Raw genomic sequence first — 6333 nt, 5'->3', positions numbered from 1 at the left:
TGATAACAAATGTTTATGTTTGCAATGTTATGTCGTTGGGATAAGTATGTGCGTGCAAATTAACATGTGTATTGTAATGTGTTATTTAGACATAGACATAGAACACTTTATTGTCTCAACGAGGAGAAACTTGTGGTGGTGTTTGGGACATAGCACATCGTGTCCGCCATTATATATAAGTCTTAGCTTTCCCATGTGTGTGTGGGGCCTCAAACCTCCTGTTAGAAAATGCGTGGAAAAAACACTTTTGGACAAGAATTAAGAACATTGGCGTCGCGGTCGCGTCAAATGTATCATTAAGTCATATATTTTAAAGAAAGGGACGTAATCGCTTCTCTTTTTTTCCCCAAGCTATACTGAGTGACTGGGAGTATGTCGCTGTCTCTGCTGGAAAAAATATTCGGAAAGGGTGAAACATGTTTCCCACGCGGTTTAGCATGTGAGAATTATATGCGATGACTGAGAAAATACTTTTGCAAAGTGAGTGGCTGCAGCTAGGTGACGGTGTAGATGTGTTCTGTGTGCTGTTAAGTCTTTCATAGCAACCCAGGTTGTAGTAAAGTTCCACGTGTTTTTTCCAAGTGTTTTCTAACCTGATATTCTGGTTCCCCCCACAAATCTCCCCACAAACCATATGGCCTATACCTTAGGTCTGCCAATTATGCTGGGTCACGTTGTCCTGCGAGTCGCGAATCAAGAGATTGAGAAAAACAAACTGAAACAATCAAACAGGAGGCTGAGTTGCTTATGTAAAACACAGACTCATGCACGCACAGAGACGAGAACACAAACCCAAACATGCACGTATTGGAAAGGCAAGTACTTTGAAATATATGTTCGTGTACGCATAAGCAGCAAGCGAAGCACCCTCCCCATTTCCCCCGCCACCCCACTCCTCCCACCCGATAAGCACCGATGCATGCATACACACGTACTCAAACCAGCCAGCAAAGCCCCTCCCTTTTTAAGGATACTCACCCCACACTCCCTTTGATAACACACACACACATACACACACACACACACACACACACACACACACACGCACACACACACACACACACACACACACACACACACACACACGCACACACACACACACACACACACACACACACACACACACACACACACACACGCACACACACGCTGTGAGGCGGAGTGGGCCTTTACTATGAAAGTCCTCGGCAATGGTTCTCTTTGTCTTTGCTGGTTGACCTTGAACAGCATGGATAACAAAGGATTGCGCTTTGCATCTGAGAATGCACACATTAACAGGCACTTGAAGGGAACACTTGTGATTATTCTGCACAGTAATTTAACAACATACAAAGGAGAAATGTGAACACACCAAATGTGACCCCCCACCACGAAATGAGTCGCATGTCACCTCGCGCGGTTCTGCGCTGGGCTTGATATAAGTCCGGGGAGTGTATGGTAACAGTGTGAGGTTCACCTTAGTCACAGGCTTATAACTCAAACAGTTTTCGCTCTTTTCTAAAACGGTTTTCACCACTGGATAGAGCATAAAAAACTCTTGATGAAAATGTAAAATTATGAAAATCATGCAAAGGTGACATGCGACTGATTCCGTCGTGGAGGGTCACAAATGTCCATGCATATGCCTGCATGTCTAGCCATTCCAGTCAGTCTGGATCACATTTGGTGCGAGCATTGAACAAACTGTAAATATATATTGAGTTTATTTAACATATCCGAGGAAATTGTGTCAAGGGAGATAAAAACTCCTTTCTTATAACTGGTGCTTTCTTATAAAGTATAAGGAGTTGTTTCTGATCCGAAGACTGTTAGGTGGAAGAAAGAAGGCATTTGGCAGGGAAATAAAAAGTCGCGATTTTCTTATAAGATGGTTTGACTGTACATCTTGTGTCCAATAAACATGGTATCCAATAAGTCTGATATTCGGATTATATCAGATGCACACCAGAAGTGTTTTGAACCAAATGAGGTACATCATTTAACAACTCAAAAATGTCTACAAAAATGATTCATATTAATGTGAAGAACCTTATTCGTTTTGAAAATATGCAATGCAAAGTGTTTTAAGGGCGTCCAAAATATATAATTATGTCTTCAACTTGTAAATGCAACCAGATTTGAAAATCCTATATGTTTAGAAAGTAACAACAACACACATAGTACACTTTCATATTTATAAATCACAAGTTTAAGGTATTGCTTCAAGTGGGTTCAAATCAATTAGACATATCTGAATGTTGAAGCAAGTTAAGTATACTATCAGCCAAGAACATATACGTTATAAGAAGCACAGCAGTGCCAACATGCATACTGACAACTGGTACACAGTCTGAAACAACACTAACACGTTGTGACTGTAGTTACCAAAGGTAAACGGGATATGAATCTGCTGAATCTCTGGTCAAGCATTCCCAAGTATTAACACATTGGAATGTTGTACCTAGATCCTGATGGTTGCACTTCTTGTTACAACAGATCTGATACAGTGCTATCGACACGACGATAATCCCAGTACAAAGTGCGAGGTCCAAAAATCGAGATTCCAGTCAAAAGGCCTAGTCCATGATCAACTTATCATCATCTCTCAAAACGCCACACGGGACCTACAGGGCTTATACGTGCTGCGCATTGCCTTCAACAACACTTCGTATCCTCCTGTGAATTGCCGTTTTACAGTTCTTGAGACTCTAGGTAAGAAACTGCATGCACATGGGGCAAAAAAACTGGCATAAATGCATGAAACAACACACGTGTTTCCGGAAGTATTGTGAAACAAATTGCAAATACGCTTGTTAGTACATATACGTGAATATTTAAGCGTTTGATCCATCTGTCTTGGAAATAATCGATTCGGATCATGCAAAACAATAATAATATGATCAAACATTATCACATGTCTCAAATGTGTTTCTACGTTTGTGTGTGTGAACATATTTGAATTGCACGTACATCTGTTGCATAGCCAATGGTTGAACACATTCCGTTGCGAGACTGTATTTCATTTCCAGCAAGGAAATCGTTGCAGTTTGTGTTTCTTTTACAGATACAGGATCCAACAAAAATGATTTAACAATCCTATGGTTGGTGCCTTTGTTTGTTGTCATTATCCTTGGCCTTGCATGCTACCGCAGAAGAAAACAATGTGCAAGGTAAGTTGTGTTTTTGTCTTAACCCCCCTACACGCACACACATCCACAAGCACAAACACACACACACACACACATATATATATATATATATATACACACACACACACACACACATACACAAATATATACACACACGCACACACTCACACACACACACACACACGCGCACACACACACACACACACACGCACACACATACACACACACACACGCACACACACACACACACACACACACACACACACACACACACACACACACACACACACACAGGCACGCACGCACTGAACCACTGGATTCTGTCTGTTGGTGTTTTGTTTGTCTGTTTGTTTAATTGTGGTTTTTTCTTCTGTATTCGTGTGTTCCTTTGTTTCTCTGTGTTTTCTGTGTTTGTGTCTGCGGGTATTTGTTTCCTGTTTAATTGTTCCCCTCTCTTTTAAATGTGTTTTAATTTGAACCTTTTTTGTTTTGTTTTTGTTTTTTTGTTTTTTAACTCAGTTGCATGCAGGCTGCTTCAAACCCCCCTTTAACTGTTTCCTTCTTCGTTTTTCTTTCCTTTGTTTTCTGTTTTCTGTAAATAAGCGGTGAGCATCCTTCTTCATTGGTCTTTTTTTTTCTTTTAATTTATTGTTTAACTCCAAACATAGAGGTATACTACACTAAAGAAACATTGACATGTTCTATTTGCAATGGAAATACATATATTTACAATTCTACTTTATTGAAACTCAAAAATTACAAACACTGATGCAGTACAAGATGTTTTTCCACACATACTAACACACATTTTCCAAATCAATATTATGTGATTTACAAAATGTCTCATCCTTTTACAACAACTTGTGTCTTGATACCCAAATATGATATCCTGCATTATAAACTTAATCCTAAATCCAATCTTTTCCTCTACCCAATTGTCTATCTTCGTCCAAAACAATTTTACCGGTATACACTCATAAAAAATGTTTCAACAATAACAACTTCTGTACAACATATACAACATATGTTATTCTCTCTGACTTGCATTTTACATAATAACATATTTGTTGGATAAATGTTACGTAACATTTTCCATTGCAATTCTCTTAACCTCACTTCTTTGGAAACATAGGCAAGGGTCAAAATGTGCTTATCTATTTGTACATCAAACTTCCTCAACCAAAAATTATATACACAAGGTTTTTCTACAGCAGTAATTACATTTTTCTTTTCTATCATTTTTCTTAATTGGCTTATCGTTATCATATACAGGCTACCATCAAACAACTGCTTATCCATCTGTACAATAATCTATTTATTTTCAAACCAATTAATCCACAATTTGGGTTGTGCATTTATTAATGCCCAATAATCCAATAAAATATTTGCATTGTTCTTTCCAAGTTGTATATATTGTAACAGATGAGACTTTAACCTGCACATTTGCAGATCTAACTTTCGTACTGAGAAACATGTGATACAGATCTAAAAGTGTTCTTCGTCGACACACGTGAAGGAACTCTAACTTCAAGGTCGACAATGACTGGAAGACTTGTGGACCAAATGTCATGATATTAACTGTGTTAAAATGTACTTGCCAGAAAACCACTGCACAGTTCGTAGCAGGATACTTTTGTTGACCAGTTCATATAGTTTTTATTCGGAATCGCGTTTGTATAATGAGAACGCGATCGATACGAACACAATGGAACATAATCTTTTCTTCGACGACGCCATTTTAGATGACGTGTTACACGAGATCTCATCGGGAAAGAACGATGAATGATTGTTGTTTTATACAATGTGCATGTAATTATTACTGTATGCATTTTAGAATTGATTCATTATTAATAAGATAATGATTGAGTGAAAGGAAACAGAGATTTAGTTAGGTTAGATACATTGCTTGTACGTTGTAAGAGGTTACCTAGAGAAACGTAAACAAACACTTTCGATCGCCTTGACTCCAAGACGATCGAGACTGTCGGTTCGTTGCTAAAGGTACGAGACAAAACAGACAAACGCAAGGAGAAGAAAGGTATGTTGTGTATGTTGTTAGGACAGGTATTGGGGTAACGTAGACAAACAGGGGAGATCGTTATAGATGATCTAAATGTTAGTGGTAGCTAGCGGTAACAGGTAAACAAACAAGGAAGGGGATAAATAGAGAGGGGAAAATGAGAAATCGGGACTATGCTATGCGGCTATGCTATGCTATGCTATGCGGCTGGGTTATGTTTTATGATGATGGTCTTTGACTACGTCTTCTTCTGGGTACGGAGCAGACTAAGGGGAAAATGGGATTTGGAGCAAGTTACCGAAGAGGAGTAATTGAAGCAGTCTAACGGGAAAAAGGGGATTTGGAGCAAGTTACCGAGGAGGAGTAACTGAAGCGGTCTAACGGGAAAAAGGGGATTTGGAGCAAGTTACCGAAGAGGAGTAACTGAAGCGGTCTAACGGGAAAAAGGGGATTTGGAACAAGTTATTGAAGAAGAGGAATAATTGAAGTTGTCTAATGGGAACAAGAAGATTTTGAGAGCAGTCTAATGTAAAGGATGGTTGGAAGACTCTTCTAATCGTATATGGACGATCCGGTGATGTTTTGATGTTAACGGACTACTGGTACATTATCAGATACAGTCAAACACGCTTAAGCCGAACTCGCCAGGGGAATACAAAATCGTTTCGCTTATCCGAGTTTTTGCATATCCGAGTTCGGATAAGCCAAACCTTTCCCGAGAAATTATCGTGCAGTTCGGCTTAAGCGAGTTTTTTTTTCAGGATAAGTTGTAAAATCCCTTCTCTCTCTCTCTCTCTCTCTCTCTCTCTCTCTCTCTCTCTCTCTCTCTCTCTCTCTCTCTCTCTCTTTCTCTCTCTCGGTCTCTCTCTCTCTCTCCTCTCTCTCTCTCTCTCCCCCTCTCTCTCTCTCTCTCTCTCTCTCTCTCTCTCTCTCTCTTTCTCTCTCTATACCGCAACACGGTGGCCTAGTGGTAAAGCGTCCGCCCAGTGAGCGGGAGGCCGTGGGTTCGAACCCCGGCCGGGTTATACTCTAAGACTTTAAAATTGGCAATCTAGTGGCTGCTCCGCCTGGCCTCTGGCATTATGGGGTGAGTGCTGGGACTGGTTGGTCCGGTGTCAAAATAATAAGACTGGGTGAAACATGAAGCCCGTGCTGTTGTGTGTGGCGCACGTTAAATGTCAAAGC

At 40.0% G+C, this 6333-nt stretch overlaps 1 long non-coding RNA gene across 3 annotated transcripts in view; it reads left to right on the top strand.

The window, feature by feature from the left end:
• LOC138955179 (uncharacterized) overlaps window positions 1-3150 on the top strand; it is a 7893-nt gene extending 4743 nt beyond the window's left edge. For all 3 annotated transcript variants that reach the window (XR_011452132.1, XR_011452131.1, XR_011452130.1), the window contains exons 4-5: window positions 2476-2691; window positions 3044-3150. This is a non-coding gene — a long non-coding RNA (uncharacterized lncRNA). The remainder of the gene's footprint in view (window positions 1-2475; window positions 2692-3043) is intronic.
• The last annotated feature ends 3183 nt before the right edge of the window (window positions 3151-6333 follow it).

This window comes from Littorina saxatilis, unplaced genomic scaffold (genome assembly GCF_037325665.1).
Source record: "Littorina saxatilis isolate snail1 unplaced genomic scaffold, US_GU_Lsax_2.0 scaffold_905, whole genome shotgun sequence".
Taxonomy (NCBI): Eukaryota; Metazoa; Mollusca; class Gastropoda; order Littorinimorpha; family Littorinidae; genus Littorina; species Littorina saxatilis.
This window is presented reverse-complemented; position numbering and strand designations above follow the sequence as displayed.